Raw genomic sequence first — 21,348 nt, 5'->3', positions numbered from 1 at the left:
GGGTGTTTTATTTTGAAAATTGGCCACTTCTGTCTGTTCCTCTTGCACATGCTTTTTTTTTTTTTTCAGGCATCAATAAATTAAGCTTGCAAGCTATCCCTAGCAATAATGAGTAAAAAACACTCTCGTTGCTAGAGGGCTTCTTTGAAAAGTAGCAAAGACTCAATGATGAGATGGCAGAAGACTTCAACACTGGCAACAAAAGGAAAGCTGCATTTAAAAGAAAATATCACAAGTCCTATTTAAATTACGGGTTTATCGCAACAGGTGATTACGTGCTTCAAGCCCGCTCTGTATATGCGGCTATATTAAAAATAAAGTTCATAATATTTAATTAAATTACATTTACATTATACATGCAATAATTAAATTATATTTTATGCACCTTATTGCATTTTGTTATGCTTGAAATAACACCCACTCTGTTTATTTCCACTGTGAGTGTAGCCAGTCTTCAATGAAGCCTTGATACGATTAGATTCTTTGATATTGTCTAGCATGGTTTCTGATTGGTCGTCTTTAGCTCTGCGTCAACCCCTTGTCTAAAGCATCACACACTCAACTCAAATGGTTTTGGCAACGTATTCATTTTCTTGTTCAGTCCTTGTTTCTGACACTATATGACACTGCTGTCTATGAAAAATAGACAAAAGGATATCATAGATCATAAACCAGCAGCGACAGCCATCTTGACACTGATTCAGTTTTATCCTCAGTGTCATTCCACACTTCAAGAAGTTAAAGAGTGAGGTACTGCTGTTGCACAGATTCCTGAAACTTGCAATTGAACATTTACTTGTATTGTATTATTTGTACTTAAACTGTATTGTTCGTTTTTGCTTTTACATTTTTCTTTCATTGTCAAGAAAGACGCTTTCATTTTTAAAGAAGAAAAGGAAAAGTGTCTTTCACTGGTGTTCTTGCACAGGATGATCAAACAAGCAGTTATTATGTGCAGATGATATTTTTAGTAATTTTTGAGAAAGATTTATAAATGATTTCAAGATATAAGATATAATATTAAGAGATTTTGTCCATATCACCTGGTCCTACCCTATACCAGACTCAGTTTTAAAAATAGTTAATAAACAATTCCACTTTCTAGTTTTATATATATATATATATATATGGACAAAATCTCTTAATATTATATCTTATATAACTTGAAATCAAGAGATTTTGTCCATATCACCTGGTCCTACTGTGCACAAGACTCAGGTTAAATAAATAAATAAATAAATAAATAAATAAATAAATAAATAAATAAATAAAAAGTGAAATTGAAGGTGGAAATGTGATTTGATTGATAATACAGACCCAGAGACAGGTTTATTTATTTAATTATTTAATCAATTGCCTTTAAAAAATAAAAAATAAAAAATGGAACTCTCCTGCCATTGCATTTCATTCATTTAGGCACTCTGAACACTAGATTTTGTCATACATTTTTACAGAAATCTGAATGTAGATGTAGGAAAACCTAAGGGAAAAAAGACCTAGGCAAGAAACAGTTCTCTTCTGGGTGACACCCAATAGAGGGATTATAAATGATTACAGTATACAGGTCTAGAAGAATAAAAAGCTCTATCCGTGTTCAACCAACCAAAGAGTCCCAAATGCAGAAGGTTGAAGCAATGAAGTCACTGCCACTGAGCCAAGCCATGTTTTAGGGCAAGTGTCAGCTGATTTAGGTGTGCAATCTGCTCAATACTAAACTGTTGGCTTCCAGTATGTTAGCTACTTTAACCTTTCAGCTCCAGTGTCACACTAAAAAAGCAAACCTAAGAGAGTAAAAAAAAAAAAAAAACCCTATTATAGCCAGGTCTTCAACTGCTTCCCATCCTTCACAAGCAACAGATCGGACCAGACCATAATGAATGAATCATCCATAATACATGATGCAATATTCCATCTGTGACATTCTGAATATTTGATAGCGTATATAAATATTGAGCATACAAAAAACAAGCCTGCATTATAAAAAGAGAAAAGCTCAATAAAGCTCACTTCCTCCCAAGCACATGTCACTCACATATCCTCAAAATAAATGCTATATTTACAGCTTTAAGGGCAATCTCAGTCATTGATTTTGTTATATTTACTGCAGCTGGATAAAAATATTGGTGTTGAGTGGGTGATGAAGCCAACAAGGCTTTACAGACCCCTAAAAAATTATTTATAAAATAAATAAATAAATAAATAAAATACCACCGATGGCCAAGGCTTAGATCATTCATGCTGACTTTAGGGAAAAAAGGGGAGAAAAACAACTCTGGGAAACGATTGAAACCATATTTGAAGGAGGTGACATAATCAGGGTCCAGCACCAGAGACAAACAGCAATTGTAGATCTAATCAATATGGATGGATGGATAAGTGTGGCACGGAGGAAGAAAAAAAAAAAAAAACAGTCAATAATAAAGTCTACAAGTCCTTGGAAGATCCTTGAACAGGTGAGTGAGATAAAGAGAATAATTAAACACATTGTGAATAATGCATTAATCAAACAACCACAACGATGAAAACACACACACACACAAATAATAATAATAATAAAGCATGTATTATATTATATAATGAGCATATGACTGGAAATGTCGACTTGTTTAAGGTGATACTGCTTTTATTACAGCGATGAAGGTGCAGTGTTTACCCTGACCCGATTTCTGTAAGGACTCGGAGAACTTTTGCTCCATTTACACCGCAAAGTGCTAGAAACATGCAGGCATCTATAAACAGCAACACTGCAGTGTAAATAATGTTATATAAGACCTGAGAACACACGAGCAAAGCGAAAGAGAGAGAGTTCCTGTGTGCATGTATGATGTGTTCATTTGTTTTCTCAGCATGAAATGAATAAAATGTGCAGACTGAACTGTTTAAAAATGGTTTTGGTTTTAAAAGAATACAGATTTTTTTTAAGCTTTTGTATTTCTCATTTGCATTTTTTGGGTAAAATTAATAAAAGAATAAGGCTGACCCACATGTATATCCGCAATTAATTTGTATACGGATCTCTGTATGATAGCCAGTGTTTTTAAAACTATTAATAGTGTAAAACAAAAATATTTGCAACAATTTTATGAATAATAAAATGAATAAATAATAAAATAATAAAATATACTAATATAATAAAAATAATAATAATACATTTCCTCTTTTCTGAGCTAAAAAACCCCCAAATTTAATAAAAAGCTGTACAGAAATAATATGTACATGATCCACATTGTTTTTCTAATATCACAAAATAAATGTAAAAAAAAAAACAAAAAAACCAACAAAATAGAAGGTAGTACCCATGACGAAGTGTTTCTCAATTCATACCCAACCCATAGCACAGTCAGCATTCTGTACACACCACTGCACAACTGGAAATCAGATCTGTGTCTAAAAAAAGTTTCAGAAATCTGTCAAGCCTTCAGAGTGAAACAGTGAGAGCCTCCGAATCCTGAAACTCATCAGTCAATGTAGAGACTTAAAAAGACGTCAAAAATAGAAAAGTTGATGGAGCATGAAGACAAGTGAGTGAGACAAGAGAGAGAGCAAGGACAGAGCAGAGATACGGCTCTGTGAGCTCTTTGTAAGAGTCTATATATAAATAAAGTGTGTGTACAGTATAGTTTCTATTTTTCTACAATTCTACTTACATTACTGCCATTTTCTAATAAAGTGACAAGTACTTCATCAGTACATAGACAGGATGGTATACTCAACGACACAGAGCCACAATAGCATGACGTTTAATCACTCACTCAAGCTGTGTATAAGAACACGGAGTGTGTGAATCTGTTACACCTTCAGCCATTCAACAACAGATTCATAAACTCCACATATCTCACATTATATCAATTTATCCATCCATTCTGTACACCGCTTTTCCTACTGAGTCACAAGGAACCTGGGGTCTATCCCAGGAGACTTGAGGCAGAAGGCAGTGGACATCCTGGACAGGATGGCAGTCAATCACAGGGCACACACCCATTCACACACAATTTAGAGATGCTGATCAGCTCACACATGGGCTAAGGGAGGAAACAGAAGAACCCGGAGGAAACCAGTGAGGCATGAGGTGAACATCCAAACAGCACACACATATACACATACACACACACACACACACACACACAGGGCAGAGGCAGGAACCCCCTAATCCCTGGAGGACCCACTAAATCACTGTGACAACCTTTCTGTCTCACTTTCTCTCTGTGTGTCTCTCTCCACCTCACTCTCTGTCTCTCTCTTTCTGTGTCACTCTGTGTCCCTCTTTCTCTCACTTTGTGTCTCACTCTATCTCTCTGTGTCTCTTCCTCTCTGTGTCCCTCTCTCCCCCGTCTCTCTCGGTCTCTTTCTTTGTCTCTCTGTCTCCCTCTTTGTCTCTCTTTCTCTCTCTGTCTCTCTTTCTGTCTCACTCTCTCAGACACATATAGCTTGTCATTTTTCTGAGAAATCTGAAAGTGCGTCTGAATCGCCTCCCTGGCCGGTGAATCAGTATATGGTGTACACAACTTGGGGCATTGGGAAGAACCCTGCCTCACTACACATTATGACTCTGAAGACTCACTTTCCCGGTAGTGTGACTCCATACTCACATTGTAAACCGTCACCACTGGCATTTACCAGCAACAGGCAGAACCGATAACTTTGACATTATTTTTTAAATGTACTTTATGTATTTTATAGTTCAATGAACTGTGTGAAGTGAGTAATAGTGTTGTTGTGCAGTAAGACGTTAGGAAGCGTTAAGAGAGGATGAGCAGAACCAGCACAGATGCTGTGGAAGTTTTTAGCCAGACGACAGGAGGACAGAGATCCCAGGAGGGAAGCAACATTTGCTGGTGGCAACATTTGTGCTCATGGCTTTAAAATGAGCTTAACTTTGAGCTCGAAGCATTGGAACAGTGTGCACAACTCTCTCTGCTAATAATAAACCACTTCACTCAACTTTAAACAAAGACTAAGCAAAATACAGCCAATCCGGTTTATCTAAATGTGAGCTCAGGAGGTGTGTTACAATCACCTAAAGTTTATATTCCAGCTCTATTTCTTCTTTTTTATTATTAAGACAAAAACTGACACAGGTGATGGATTCCTTTTTTTAAGTAGTATTTTGTTCCCTGCACATCCGTGACAAACAATGTCCACAAACCGCCTCATTTATTTATTTATTCCTTCTGTGTTTTGCATATTATTCCCCACCTTATTATATTCACTCCACACCACTGGTATGTCTGATTTTTTTCTCTCTCCATGTCGGTCGAATTTTAACTAATGCTTGAAAATTGGTGTCTTTCGCATTTGTGTCATGTGTCTGTGTAATTTGCTGTAAATATAGTATGTAATTTTGTTGGTTTCTTATGTGTGCACACTATGATTAATGCTGGCTGCTGTGCCACCCAAATTACCCCCTGGGGCATAGTGAGCTATATCCATCCATCCATCCATCCGTCCATGTAAACAAAGAGTGCATGATTTTTCAAGGGCTTGTTTAAAATCCTTGTTTTGCTTTGCAACTAGCACCTTATTAAAGGTCCAGAGAAAACACAAGGTTAGTAGAGTGCAAAAGAGAATATATGCTTAAAACAAAAATAACAATTATTATTATATTATATATTTTTGCAACATTCTTTATGTAACTTTTTGCTTTTTTTCAACACTGGAAATGTTTTCAGGATGAAGGATTTTGCACTGTTGTTGGTTCTCTGTGCCCTGCGATGGACTGGCGACCTGTCCAGGGTGTACCCCTGCCAATGTGCGCTGGAATAGGCTCCAGCAGACCCCTGTGACCCTAATTAGGAATAAAACAGGTATAGACAATGGACAATGGATGGATGGATGGTGTTTCTCTGTAACTTTAAAAGCTGTAATGTATTTCATTTTATTTATTTTTTTTATTTTAGTAACTTGATTGAATCTGTTACAACACAAGTGAGAACAGGAAGTAATTTTTCCAGATGCTCCATGACATTACGTGTGTCTAGAAGCCGAAAAAATACAAAGAGTTGTCCTTTTAAAAATAAAAAATTCAAACTATTAACAAATTGTCATAGTATAAGAAGGACAAAAACACAAACACATTTATTATTGGAAAGTAAGGCTGCACAGTTAAACATTTCACTGTTTTAGTAAAGAAAAATAACTACATTTCTAATCAGGGTTGCCAGATAATGTTGCCAGAAATTTGGACACAGTTAATTTAATTTAGGGAAAAATAACACCTGAATGAAATTTGGCCTACGTTTGTTTGTTGTAAAAGTTTTAAACTGGAAATTTACCTGGGATAGAAACAGACTGTCCAATCTGGCAACCATGTTTATTAGTTTATGTAATCCTCCTGTGTCGGTATTTTACACCAGCACTTTATTTTGCTTGGCATAAAGAAAAATAGAATTTGCCACATTGTGTATCACGGTCAAAAGTGGACTGAATGTGATCTAAAAATCTCAATCTAATCTAAAAAGTAAAGATTTTTTTTATATGAATCGGAGGAAAAAAACGTCCCCCTCACATTCTACTTAAAATCAAGTCCAGCTGTTGCAAGGCATTTAATCAGTCCCTCTTTTCTGCTGCATTTCCTACTTTCTTTATAACATTTTATGTTTGTTTGGTTTTTTTTTTTAACCAACAGCGCTGTGTGCTAGAGGGGATTACAGAAATAATCCGAGCCTTGATGGATCTCCAGGATTTATATCTGAGCCAGATGATTCCATTTTACACATCTACTGCTTTTTACCGTATCATCATTTACGAGGACAGAATATAATAATGCATAACATGCAACTTTAATGCTGTGATAAATATTTTAGCTGCTTGAGGAATATACCTCAATCTTTTGATTATAGATCGTTCAAATAAATTTTTAAGTTAAGGTGATTCCACATTCAAATAGGAATATCACCCCTTATAGAGTAAAACATGAATACTGACTGTATTATTATGCATCTCTGAATGTTGTGTATTGTTGTTTTGCCACAGGTTCATGTAAAATGTCAATGAAACTGATAAAAAAAAAAGCAGGTGATGGAAATATACATTTGAAAGCAGAACATGATCTTTACTATCACAAATAATATGATCATGATCACTTAAAATTTTTATTTGCAGCAGTCATGCCATGAGCCTTAATGCCACGCCCTCCCCTATTAAAAGCCATTTTATTTTATGCATGGCTAGTCTACACCAGTCAGCCATAACAATATGACCAATAATTTGTTGTCTAATATTGTGCCAAAACAGCCCTAACCCATCGAGGCATGGACTCCACTAGATCCCTGAAGGTGTGCTGTTGTATCTGGCACCAAGATGTTAGTAGCAGATCCTTTAAGTCCTCCAAGTTGTGAGGTGGGGCTTCCATGAATCTGATTTGTTTGTCCAGCACATCCCACAGATGCTCGACTGGATTGAGATCTGGGGAATTTGGAGACCAACACCTCAAACTTGTTGTGGTCATCAAACCATTCCTGAACCATTTTTGCTTTGTGGCATGGTGCATTATCCTGCTGAAAGAGGCCACAGCCCTCAGGGAATACCGTTTCCATGAAAGAGTGTACATGGTCTGCAACAATGCTAAGGTAGATGTCAAAGTAACATCCATGTGGATGGCAGGACCCAAGGTTTGTCAGCAGAACACTGCCCAAAGCATACACTGCCTCCTCCGGCTTGCCTCCCTCCCATAGTGCATCCTGATGCCATGTGTTCCTCTGGTAAGTGACGCACATGCCCCGGGCCATCCACATGATTTAAAAGAAAATGTGATCCATCAGATCAGGTCACTTTCTTCCATTGCTCCATGGTCCGGTTCTGATGCTCAAGTGCCCATTGATGCCACTTTCAGTGGTGCACAGGGGTCACCATGGGCACCCTGACTGGTCTGTGGCTATGCAGTCCCATACGCAACAAACTGTCCTGCACTGTGTATTCTGACACCTTTCTATCAGAACCAGCATTAACGTCTTCAGCAATTTGAGCAACTGTACCTCGTCTGTTGGATCCGATCACACGGTCCAGCCTTCGCTCCACATGTGCATCAATGAACCTTGACCGTCCATGACCCTGTCGCTGATTCACCACTGTTCCTTCCTTGGACCACTTTTGATAGATATTGACCACTGCAGACTGGGAACACCCCACAAGAGCTGCAGTTTTGGAGATGCTCTGATCCAGTGGTCTAGCCATCACAATTTGGCCCTTCGTCAAACTCGCTCAAATCCTTACACTTGTCCATTTCTCCTGCTTCTAACACATCAACTTTGAGGACAAAATGTTCACTTTCTGCCTAATATATCCCACCCACTAACAGGTGCCATGATGAGGAGATCATCAGTCTTATTCACTTCACCTCCCGGTGCTCAGAATGTTATGGCTGATCGGTGTATGTCGTTATAATTTAATATAAGTATTGCTAATCCAGGTGGATATAATCCCAGTTTCTACATATAATTCATTTTTGTGTATCAACATTGATAACAGTTATAATAATGTCTCTTAGGTAAATAGCATCAGGCTTGAATGTGTCAGATCTGTGATTCAGACCAAGAAGCTTGATCAACACGCAAACACACACACTACAATGATATAAAGACTACGATAAGCAAAGCAGGATGTGATGCATTTCAGTTTTACTGACTGGAATAAATTCTGCACCTGTAATAACTTGTATTTGAATAGAAAAACTCTGCCAGTCTGCAGTGCTCTCTTTGCCAACACCAGAACCTCAGTGATGATAGGAAGAAGCAAATCACGCCTTTATCTCAACCCATTATGGCCTCTCACAAGAATCAATCATAATTCAATTAGCTGAAGCAGGAGGCGAGCAATCCTGGCATATACACACACAAACACACACACACACACACAAATTCTCATAATCACAACAAATGACCTGCATACTCATTAGACAACACAAGCCTGTGGCAGAAAATGTCTGAGATTGATATGGAGAGGATCACTGCGTGGCTCCTTTCAGCTACGAAGAAATTAATTTTTATTGTGATATTCCATCCTCAGAGCATCAGAACTGTCGCTTCTAGGCAGGTAAAGAATGAAATTAGAATGAAATTGACAATACCTAACTTTAAAAAGTGCTAATCAAATAAAACTGAATCAAACATGTTTGGGGACAGAAGTGGCTTTAATAAATCTGAAAAACCTTTTTGACTCATTTAACCATAATAACAGTTGTGTCTTGATATTTTTTTGTCTTGATCGGTTCATGATCAATTTAACAAAATGAGTATGAAAGATAATTAATGTAAGAATTACATCATGCAAAGCTATTATTATTATTATTATTATTATTATTATTATTATTATTATTAAATATAGTAGAAGTAGTGACAGTTTTGTTTTAGTAGTAGTAATTTCCTTCATCCCAGAATAAAACAACTGTGTTTGACAACATGGAGTAAAAAGTCAAGTAGCCTCTGTGATGAGTGATGAATGGGCTGCAGGCATCGAGCAGCTCCACTTGATGCCATATGTCATACAGTCTGGTCATAAACGAGAGCCAAATGCTAAAACTTATGATGGCGTGCACAGCAATAACTCTAAAAAATAAGTGAAAAGAGAAGACGCCCGAGCAATTCCGTGATCGGCAGATTCAACACCGCAGGAAGCACGACCGAACACTCTGGAAGAAAATTAACCACTCAGTCACCAGCCGTGTACAAGTGTGTGAGTGATGGGGAAAGGCAGGAGGTAGGCAGGTGAAGTGGAGCACCGCTGGGACTGCTCCAGGTGTTCTATTGTGTGGGGGAACAATGAAGCTGAGCTCCCACACCTCAAGTTCATGGGAACAGAAAACGAAGCTGACACGCATAATTTAAAGAGGTTAGCAGAGATGTAAAAAAAAAAAAAAAAAAATTACAGAAATTTGTATTCTTTGGAGCATGTTTGCCTCACATCTTCAGAGTTTGGAGGTTTGGTTCCTGCCTCTGCCCTGTGTGTATGGAGTTTGCATGTTCTCCCCATGCCTCAGGGGTTCTCTGGTTTTCTCGCCAAGTCAAAAGAAATGTGTTGTAGGCTAATTTGTCCTTAGAGTTTGAATGGGTGTGTGAGAGTGTGTGAGTGTGATAGACTGGTGTCCTGCCCAGGGTGTCCCCTGCCTTGTGCATGGACAGACTTCAGGTTCCCTGTGATCCAGTAGAATAAGCGATGTAGAGAATAGATGAATGCATGGATGGATGGATGGACGGACAAACAGACTGATGGATGGATGGATGGATGGGACAGGACAGAAGGATGGATGGATGAATGGATGAATGGATGAATGGATGGATGGATGGATGGATGGATGGATGGATGGATCAATGGATACACGAATAGATTTATGGATGGATGGATGGATGGATGGATGGACGGGAGAGGACAGAAGGATGGATGGATGGATGGATCGATGCATACATGAATAGATTTATGGATGGATGGATGGATGGATGGATGGATGGATGGATGGATGGAAGGATGTATGGATGGATGGATGGAAGGATGTATGTATGGATGGATGGATGTATATATAAATGCATGGATGTATGGATGGATGGATGTGTTCTTTGGGCTGACCTGATTAACTAGTAAAACTTTAGTATTCGTGCAGTAGAAATATTCAGTATTCAGGATTTGGAAGCTTCATTCAGAAGGTCACTGGATGTGGATGAAATTCTATAAACCAGATGCTATGACCTTCTCACTTAGCACATCTCAACACCTCTGGGAAATCTTTATGAAGAACGGTGTGTGTTGCTGCACTAGCCTTCTAGACACTTGTAAAATCTGTGCCAAGATAAAGTGAAGCTGTTCTGGCAGCTTGCTGTGCACTGAACACCTTACTAAGCCATTTTATCTCAGATTTCCCTTTAATTCGTCACCCGTCTGGACATGATACGCAATCTCCTCCACTCCACTCTTATAAATGTATTACTTTATAAATATGACTGCAGGACTGTTATATTGCCCTGATCTTATTGTAAAGCAGGATCTATGTCCAGTACAATCTCACAGCTGCTACATAAATTCACCATTTGGAGGAAGTCTCAATCCACCATCTGTGACATATCAACATCTAACAGTGACTGAATAACAATAAATCACCCCAGGAAGTCCACTTCACACCAAGACACTTTGATCTGTACTAAATAAAACGTCTCACTGGATCGGATGGAGAAATAAATACAGTGAGGTCCAAAAGTCTGAGAGCGCTAGTGAAAATGATTCTCTTTTCTTTCTTTTATAATTGAATGCAACAAATTTTATTCCATATTATATTGCTGACAAAAAAAGCTTGTTATCTCTGGTCAGTTTACTAGACATTTGCTTTATTTGTTTTAATTTTACAAAATTTTAAATTCTTCTTGTTATAAACTGCTTAAAAACAAAACATGAAATTAAAAAAATAAATTTAATTAAAACCTTAGATTATCATGGGATTCTTGTCACAGATAGATAGATAGATAGATAGATAGATAGATAGATAGATAGATAGATAGATAGATAGATAGATAGATAGATAGATAGCAACAGTATAAAAGCTATAATTCATGAATGTTGAATCATTTTTTCTTTTTTTTTTTTTACCTAAATCTATTTTCAATAGGTTGTCTCTACATATTGTTAAATGATTAATATATCATCTATTATGATCTTTAACCTAATTCTAGTAACAGTGTAAACAGTGTTCTGAAATCTGATTGTTCAGTTTGTTTATAATTTTGGTTGATTCGTTTGTTACCATGCTCATACTGCTGCATTATAGGTTCTATAGTAACACCTCATCCACAGGGCCACGGTATGGTGGACACTGAACATAAAGAATTTCAGTATCTGTAAGAGTTCTGGCTTCAGGACAGATGAAAATTTGTGGCTTTTGAGTAAAAGTTACATTTTCTGTTTCTTATCTTCAAGAGAGTGAAAACAGAGCAGGTTGCTGAAGGAAGGACATGTTTATAGCTGCTATAATGTAAGCGAAAAAAAAGGAACTAACTTGTTTCAAGGACATTTCAGAACATTGAACATAACAAGAAACAGATAAAACATTCGAACGTCTGATTCTTAACTAAAAAATGAATTGTTTGAGCTGGCAAATTACTGTGATATCAGACAAACAAATCCTTTTTAGGATGTGCAGATTCAGGAAGATAAACTTTGGGTTTACTAATAGTACCACACATTACAGTACATTCCTTTAATATAGTCTTCCAAATGATATTTTGAAAAATGCCACGTGTGATTAAATGCTTCTCAGGTCTTTAGAAAATAAATAAATACAAAAAAAAAAAAAACATATACTGGATGTCTTACCGATCCTGGGGTTCTGAAATCGTCTCAAATCCTTGGATGTTTTCTCACTCATTTAATAACGTCTTTATCATGGCAGGAGCAGCGAGTTTCCTACAGAGGACAAAATGAAAATATTCATGTAAACACCTTAAATAAAAGCAAAATGTCTCCTAAAAGTAACAGCATGGCAACCAATTAATGAGAGACACTGGGGCTCAGTTAGCACCACTGACTGATCTCTGTACTAAACTTGAATCATTATAAGCAACAAAACAGTATGATTATAATAAGGAAACAATTTATAATTGACTGAAAATATGATGCTTATCCATAGTTCCCAGGAGATCGCTCATAAAACACGTAACACTGAACCAAAGCTGACAAAGCAATTATAGATAAAAGAGAGAAAACAGCAAACAGCAGTGGTGATAGATGTGAAATTCATACGTAACATCAAAAAGAGCAAATACAACAAGTTGAAGGAATACAAGACACTGAAAATCCTGATGTAACGTCCAAATGAGCAAACATCAAAATGGAGTTTTATACACATCGTTCTTGAGGCAGGTTCTTCAGTATTTGTATTGCTAAACGAATTTTCCCATAGGAAATAACGTAAATGCAGGTAAACCGTTCCAGCCACATAAAAATATTACCAAATAATTTCCAAGGGTCAAGGCTCCTCACAGGAAGTCTTGCCACCAAGCTTGGGCTAAAAATAGAACAGACCACGCACAACACCAATCTGTCAACAAAATACGAGAAAAAAAAAACACCTAGCTTTTGAACGCATGCCGAAGGCAACGTTGATATCGTGGGTTGATTCTTCAAAAACAGCTTTCGCTGATAAAAAATTCGTAAAATTCATAAACTCTCGGTTGAAATGTTTGGTTGGCTTCGCTTGGCTTTCCACAAACAAGGTTTTGAATGGCTCCCGGAGGTACTCGCAACCTTGGTGGCATTCGGTTCAGTTCATTCATATGCTGAAAATGCTTCGTATGCTGATGCAAATTTCTTGCAAAATTTAAATTCTTAAGGTGAAGGGCATTTGTCGAGGTTCCAGTATATATATTAAAAGGCTATTTTGTGATTGATAATTTAACAATAATTTTTGACTGTTTATATTAAACAGAAGCTAGTTAACTTCTAAAGATTTATAAGAATATGTTGGAGAAATGTGTTGGATTATTTGCCAGACAAAATATGCTAGCATAATGTTGAAAATAAATATTTTAATACACAAAAGCAATAATAAAAATGTGAGAAAATATAAGAAAACAAAAAAATTCATATCACTAGGCACAATAAGCTACTGTTGAAACCCAGCAACTATTAAACAAGCAACATTAAAAAATGAAAAAGAAAAAAAGATTCAGTAAATAAATAGAAAGAAAATAGCTTAGAAAATCCAGTCAGTTTGAGTAAGCACTTTATATAGATCAACGATTTCTAGAAACAAAACACAAGAATTTATAGATGTTGACAATTGGGTCTTATCCAAAATCTCCTCTCTGTTTTTTTCCAACCTTACCATCTTTCTATTCCAGGTCTAAAACATTCAACCTAATCACAAACCATAGTTTTAGCTGGAGATTTTAAAAAATGTAATTCTATCAAATTTCCTTATTAAAAACTTTGTGGAAACTTCAACTTCAAGGTTTTTCCAGTTCAAATTTTTAGTTATATAAATGTGCAGCTCTAGAACACTGAAAATGAGGACTGAAAGTCACCAGGTCTATAAGGTTAAGGATTTGTTTTCCCCACGGACCTCGCTAATGGTGGCGGGTGGATTCGAGACCTCGTCTCAGCCTGACAGGTTCTAAATGTGATGAAGGACACTGCGCCGAAGGCAGCACGACTCGAGCCACTGACTTGTTCTAAACCAGAGCCCAACACATGTCCCTCAGGCTTTCCACAGTCAGAGGTTTTTTTTGTCTTACCACACAGATTTCAACTACACAACTTTTTGACTTGTATGAGTAGAAACTTATTACACCTCAACTGAAACCTTTCTAAAAATCCATACAGAAACTGGCACTCGTTTGACAAAAATAACAGTGAAGTTGCTCGCAATTTGCAATTTCTCAACATTTAATAATAATAAAAGTCAAAACAGTTTCCAATTCAGTGTAACTAAAAGTAATGAAGTAGAAAAATCTGAAAGAAATCGGGATAAACAAAAGCACCTGAAGGAGCATTTTCAATTTCATTTTTATTTGTACAGAGCTTTTAACAATGGACTTTGTCTTGAACTTGCAAGCAGCTTTACAAAAAATAAGAAATATAGAACAAAAAGCTGAAGATTAATATTAGACTTATATTTAAATGTGTTTGACATTCAACATATTCTAGAAACGCAAATGCAAATCTACTAATAAATCCAACTCATCCCTTAAAAAAGTGCAAATCCCACAAAAAAGGACTTATCCCACAAACTGGAGGGAGTAGAGAAATAACTGCATGTTTTGTGAGGCAAACCTGGCAGAAAAACTACAAACCATTTACTGAATATCTGCACATTGTATTCTAACTGTCGCTTAAAAGATTAAACCTCGCCTAAACCACTGGGATTTAACAGACCAGACACAACAAGAGCAAGCGAACAAGAAGTTGTTGATTAGTGTGACGAAGCTGGGGGCTAAAGTGACACCAAGACGTGGCAAGAAAAATTATGCTGTAGACTTAGGAAAACATTTTTGTCCTGCTATAATGAGAATAGGGTTAATACTGATTAGAAGCGATATGTCCATTCCCTTAAAATAAATTAACTGTTTTTTAGTATGACTTATTTATTAGATTTGGTATGAAAATTATATTAAATGAACAGTATGTTCTAGCAAATTAACCTGATTAAACATTTGATTGTCCTATTTACCTGATTAACATTTTCTATTAACATTTCTGTTTCTGCTCATTCTAACAGATATTCTTTATTTACAATAATATATGTAAAAATATGATAACTACTAACGTAACTGTAATAACTGAGAACGATGGTTATACTTTTTTGCAAAAAAATAAATAAATAAATAAATAATAATAATAATAAATAAAAACTGGGGAAAAAAAATAAAAATTATATCATGCTGCGATTTAAATTGAAATCAATTATAGCAGTGGTCCCCAACCACCGGGTCGCGGACCAGTACCGCGTCATGGATCATATATATAAAACTTAAAATTATATGATTTTTATTTAGAAAAATTGCCACTTCTGCCTGCACTTCACTCCCGCATTTCACTCAGTCGCAAGTCCGCAAGTTAACCCAAATGACCCAAAAAGAAATGTCACTAGAGAGCTCCCCCCACCAAACCGGTCCATGGTACAAAAAAGGTTAGGGACCCCTGAATTATAGTATCCGACAACAACATGCATCAAAACTTCGATCTTATTATCTCTCGCTGAAATGGAGTGTAATCTAATCTAGCTTTAGAGTTCACACCATTAACATACACTACCAGTCAAAAGTTTGGACACACCTTTTAATTCAATGTTTTTTGTTTAGGGATTTATTTTCTACATTCTAGAACAATACTGGAGATTTCAAAATTATGAAATAACACACATGGACTTAAGTAATCCATATGTAACGACAACAAAAAACAGTCAGTTGTTATTTTAAGACACGGAGGTCAGGTGTTCTGGAATAGTTCTTGCAAGAACAGTATTGTCCAGTGCATTTGCAAAACCCATCAAGCACCATGATGAAACTGGCTCACATGAAGACCATCCCAGTAAAGCAAGACCAAAACTGACCTCTGCTGCAGAGGAGAAGTTCATTTAGAGTTACCAGCCTCAGAAATCACCAATTAACAGCACCTCAGATTAGAGGCGTTATGAAGGCTTTACAGAGCATCAGTAGCAGACATATCTCAATATCAACTGTTCAGAGGACATTATTGTGGATTTCGGCCGCCTTCAGCATTGTTTTACAATGTAGAAAGAAATAAACATCAGGAAAGACCATGGAATTAGAAGATGTGCCCAAACTTTTGACTGGTAGTGTATATATTAGTTTGTTACACGTTTTATTTTAGCTTTCGATTGCTAGAGCTGCATCACAAATCAGCTCAGAACAGACACAGTTTCTGATCGAATCCATTGATGTACTGAATTCTGTGAACACGTTTTACACTGAGGTGGTTTTTACATTTTCCGAATCAGAGTCTGATTGTTTGGTTTTAGACTCACGGTGCATTTGTGTTCATCTTACATCACAAAGGCACGTGGAGAACACACTCACAATAAATATATTTTAATTACTAGAGATTTGGTGGTATTCTTGCCTCATGGTGATCCAGCGGCGGGATCCTGTGCTCTCATTGCCACGGCTCGGGTTCGATTCCCAGGCAGAGAGCTAACCAAGCCACTGGAGAGTTAACTGGTCCCAAGCATGAATAAAATGGAAGGGTTGCATCAGGAAGGGCATTTTGCATAAAACCTGTGCCAAATCAAAACATGCTGACCAAATGATCACTGTGGTGACCCTGAACAGGGAGCAGCTGAGAGAACAACAACAAAAACAACAAATCTGGTGGTATTATTATGCGCAGTAAGATGTGTAACCTCTTCTGTGTCCCAGAACGGTCCTGTCACTCATGCTACACGTGTGTTGTGGAAACTAATGATGGTATAATTGGTTAAAACACACGTGCAGGTTATTTTACTTCCTGAATAAAGTGTGAGGATGTTAACAATAAGGATTAGTGATTGTTAATTGGGAACAATGGTGATCAGTGATTAGGATCATTGGGAACAACGTCTAACCTATCTACACAATGTACCCCAGTCACTCATGCCACACGCGTGTTGTGGAAACTAATGATGTCAATTTGTTAAAGCACAGGTGCAGGTCATTTTACTTCCCGAATGAGCGTGGACCAGAGTATGAGTTGCGTTCACATTTGTTGGAATTAGTTCCAACAGTTCCAGTGTAACCGAACTCACACCACATCCTAGAGGTTGTCTCATACAGGGTTTGTGTATGTCCCAGTCCACATCACAGCTTTCACATTACATTTATTTTGCAACGTGTGCTCCGTTTCTGTGACACGATGCAGCTCATGCACACAGATCCAAACCATCATAAAGAGCATGACCATATGATCTACAAAAGGAATTTAAGAAGAAAACGCACAGCAAAAGAGAATACACCAAGACAGACGTGCAACCTAAGGAAAGTAAGATTTCACACATTCGCGTATTGTATCCTGTGTGAAAAGCTTTGATGGCTGTTTTTTATGTTTCCTGACATACGCAAGTCCCACAGCACAGGTGAGTGAAGCCCTCCATCCTCTCTCCGGTTCCAAACGTCTGTCAAAGCCTCAGTGCCAGAGTGCTGCCAGGGGCAGATAAGAGCTTCAGCTATACACACACACACACACACACACACACACACACACACACATCCACAGAGAATCTTGGAGGAGACTCTGGGGCTGAGCCACCCAAAGCATATGTAGCCTTTTCCATCCATCCAAACTCGTCTCACACACACTCAATCCAAACCATTCAGACTTCCACAACAGAAAATCTTAATAAAACTGGACTAAATTCAGGCAGTACCCACATTTTCCCAGAGGCACCACCTCCGGTTTACACACTGCTTGTTAAATGTGAATAACAGACAGTTATAGAAGTATGCAAGATGGCTGCCGTGTGTATCCCATGTTCATTCAGCATTAAAAATGTGTGATTATAAGAAAATAAATCTCCAACTGGGCTGGGTAATGAAGCTAAAGTTTCTCTTAATAGCCCACTGATTATTTTCCAATCTCACAAAATCCCAAAATGTTACATCATTTTTTTTTTAGTTTTCCCATTTCTGAGACAATTGATTATATTTCATTTTAAAACAAAAATGTACGATTTGTTTCAAATCACCATGACATGCTCAATTAGAACATTTTTTTATTTCCAAAGATCTACATTATACTACCAAAAGTTTTGGGACAAACCTCCATCATCTAATTCAGGTGTTGTTTTTCAGGGGTTGGGCTCGGCCCCTTAGTACCAGTGAACTCTCTTAATGCTTCAGCATACCAAGACATTTTGGACAATTTCATGCTCCCAACTTTGTGGGAACAGTTTGGGGATGACCCCTTCCTGTTCCAACATGACAGCACACCAGTGCACAAAGCAAGGACCATAAAGACAGGGATGAGTGAGTTTGGTGTGGAGGAACTTGACTGGCCTGTACAGAATCCTGACCTCAACCTGATAAAACAACTTTGGGATGAAATAAAGCAGAGACTGTGAGCCAGGCCTTCTCGTCCAACATCAGTGCCTGACCTCAGCAATGCGCTTCTAGAGGAATGGTCAAAAATTCCCATAAACACACTCCTAAACTTTGTGGAAAGCCTTCCCAGAAGAATTGAAGCTGTTATAGCTGCAAAGGGCGGGACAACTCCATATTGCATCCATGTGCATGTAAAGACAGACGTCCCAAAACTTTTGGCAATATAGTGTATGACGTGTTAACCTGTAATTCATGTTGCACTAACCACACATTTTCCATCATGCATTGCTGTGCAGGTTGGTTCGTTTGCTCGAATTGCTTTCTCTCCAATTCCCCATGGGATTAATAAAGTTCTTTGGATCTTGAATCCTGAAAAGAACCAAGCCAAACGAGCTACAGGTGAAAACGCCTTAAGTCAATAATGGCAAGTTGGAGCTAAAGTGTTCTGCTTATGGAAATTTCAGAAGTAAAAATCCCTAGGGCGCTATAAAGAGACATTAACTATTAATCACATTTAAAATCGTCATGAAATAATCCTCTATGAACTGAGTCTTAGTAATTATCAAACTGTTGCTGTTGAAAAATTCAAAGCTTCTTGATTTAATCACATGATGAAATCACAAAATGGAATGTTTTCCATTTACTGATCTATTAAACTGCCAAACTAAATGCTAACTCCATCTAATATTATATTTCAGATAAACTGAACCACATGGAGATCCGAAGGCGGAAGTTCAAACAAATCAGTCATGCACACGTTGAAACATACAGGCAAGGCTTTTCCCTTAAGGATCAATTCCATTAACCCCTGTTTCTCTCCAGCTGCAGAAGTCAGAGAGCTTCCTTCATTCATTTAGTGTGCAGTGAAAAGTGAGGATGGATCTGCGAGCTGGAGGCTTCATTAGTGCTCACTCCGATTAGCAAAAACTGATTTCAGGTGTCACACGGGTTGAGTTAGGCTGCACAGTAATTCCTGCCTGGAATTAATAAAGCCAGGGTCACTATAACACACAGAGAGAGATGGAGAATGGAAAAGGATGTAGCCCTGTGTGCATTACTGATTTAAAATAATAATGATGATAATCAGACATTTCATCAGATGTCTCTTCAGCATAAGTTCATAAACTTTGAATTTCATGTGATTTGTGGTTTTACTGTTTCATTTAAAAATAATTCTAAAACTAATCCTAAAACTGTCTCATTATTTAAATGGGTAGATAAATAATGTAATAAATAGATAACTAATCTGATATTTTAAAAATATATATATTTTATTCCATCTTATGTATTATTAGATCCTGATTTACACATTATTTATAAAAGATTACAATTTCAAACACTGTTTAAAACAATATTATCTAAACTAGCATGTTAAAGACAGCACTGCACTAATGTTAGCTAGCTAGCTTTGCTAATGATCGCCTTTAGAATGTTTTTTTCATCCAAGGCCAAAAAGCATCTGTGTGATATTTTTTACCTTGAACTTAATCTTGAAAACTAAAATGTTGGATGATGTGTATCATATTTTTGATCGCTGTGACAAGCGCTCTTCTCCTGTTTGAGCTGAAAACACTTGCGCTAAGTGTTTTGCTGTACACTTGTGAGTCTGTGAGAATGTAAGAAGGAGTGAAGGAAGACACACAGACCCTCCCTGGTTTCTCAACAATGCACTAGCTAATCAAGTGTAAAGAACTTTAAGAAGAGTCAGCGCTTCTTCTCCAGGGCTAAGGAAACAATTTCCGTGTGGCACTTGAAAAAGAATCACCAGCAGGCTTCAGGTGCTCTATTATTAGTATAAATCTTTGTGAGGATGTGCTTTAAAAAAAGTTTGAGAAGCATTTTTAAAAGTTAATTTTTCCATAGCTATACACTACACACACACACAAATGAAGACTCGGTATCTGTGATTGGTTGCCAGGAGCAAATGGTGATCTGTGATTGGTTACTGGGAATATGGTGATCAGTAACACCTAGCGATGCCACAATACTCAATATGATATTGAACCATTCGGTACGACCTCCACGATTCAATACACGTTTTTTTTTTCCCGGTTTTTCGTTTAAATAATTCCCATGAGTTTTATTACTCTCTGGCTGTTTGTGTTTGCCTGTACTGTATGTCTACACGAGACAGATAAACACCTCCCCAAGAGTAAATATCCAATCAGTGAGCACTAAAGTTAGGGGCAGTTAAAATTGCTTGTGATGCTGTTGCCAGATTTAACCTCTAACCATGGTGAACGCTGAAGCGAGGCAAAAATTCGAGAAAGCAGCGCCGTCTTTCAAATCTGTGGTGTGGGAACATTTCGGATTTGCTGTTGACTATGCTGCAGATGAAACAAAAACGGTAAACAAAAAATGACTGTGTGCAAGCACTGTTACACACGAGTTACCTACTCAAATGGAAATACTTCCAACATGACCACACATCCGCGGTGCCATCACCCCGCGATATCACTGTCTGGAAGCAGGATGGCAGAGCAGGTAACACAGGCATCCAAAAGGCAACAGTACCTAGCTGATTCCTTCCAGCATTCATACACAACTGGCTCAGAGAGACACAAAAATAACAAATGCAGTAGGGGTGTTTTTTACTAAAGATTTGCAGCCGTTTTCGGTGATCGATGATGTGGGCTTTCAACACATAAAAGTGCAGGTCCTTTTTTGTAGGCACCGAGGTAATTCCCGACCTCTACGAAAAGATACGCAAAAAAATCAGAAAACGAATTGGCTACAGCACAAAGCCTTACTCTGTATTCCAAAGCCATCCCCTGTAAGAAAGTCATACAACGCTAATTTATATCTCACTATTTTCAGTACACTATGAATGTGTACAAGT

General features: G+C 37.5%; 1 protein-coding gene across 4 annotated transcripts in view; it reads right to left on the bottom strand.

Moving 5' to 3' along the window:
- gulp1a (GULP PTB domain containing engulfment adaptor 1a) overlaps positions 1–21,348 on the bottom strand; it is a 144,697-nt gene that overhangs the window by 69,512 nt on the left and 53,837 nt on the right. For all 4 annotated transcript variants that reach the window (XM_058392934.1, XM_058392930.1, XM_058392936.1 and 1 more), the window contains exon 2: positions 12,292–12,381. The gene's annotated coding sequence lies outside the window, so the exon portion shown is untranslated. The remainder of the gene's footprint in view (positions 1–12,291; positions 12,382–21,348) is intronic.

The sequence above is a fragment of the Hemibagrus wyckioides genome, linkage group LG06 (genome assembly GCF_019097595.1).
Source record: "Hemibagrus wyckioides isolate EC202008001 linkage group LG06, SWU_Hwy_1.0, whole genome shotgun sequence".
NCBI classification, from domain to species: domain Eukaryota; kingdom Metazoa; phylum Chordata; class Actinopteri; order Siluriformes; family Bagridae; genus Hemibagrus; species Hemibagrus wyckioides.
The sequence above is the reverse complement of the archived record's forward strand: the minus strand, read 5'-3'. Positions and strand labels throughout refer to the sequence as shown.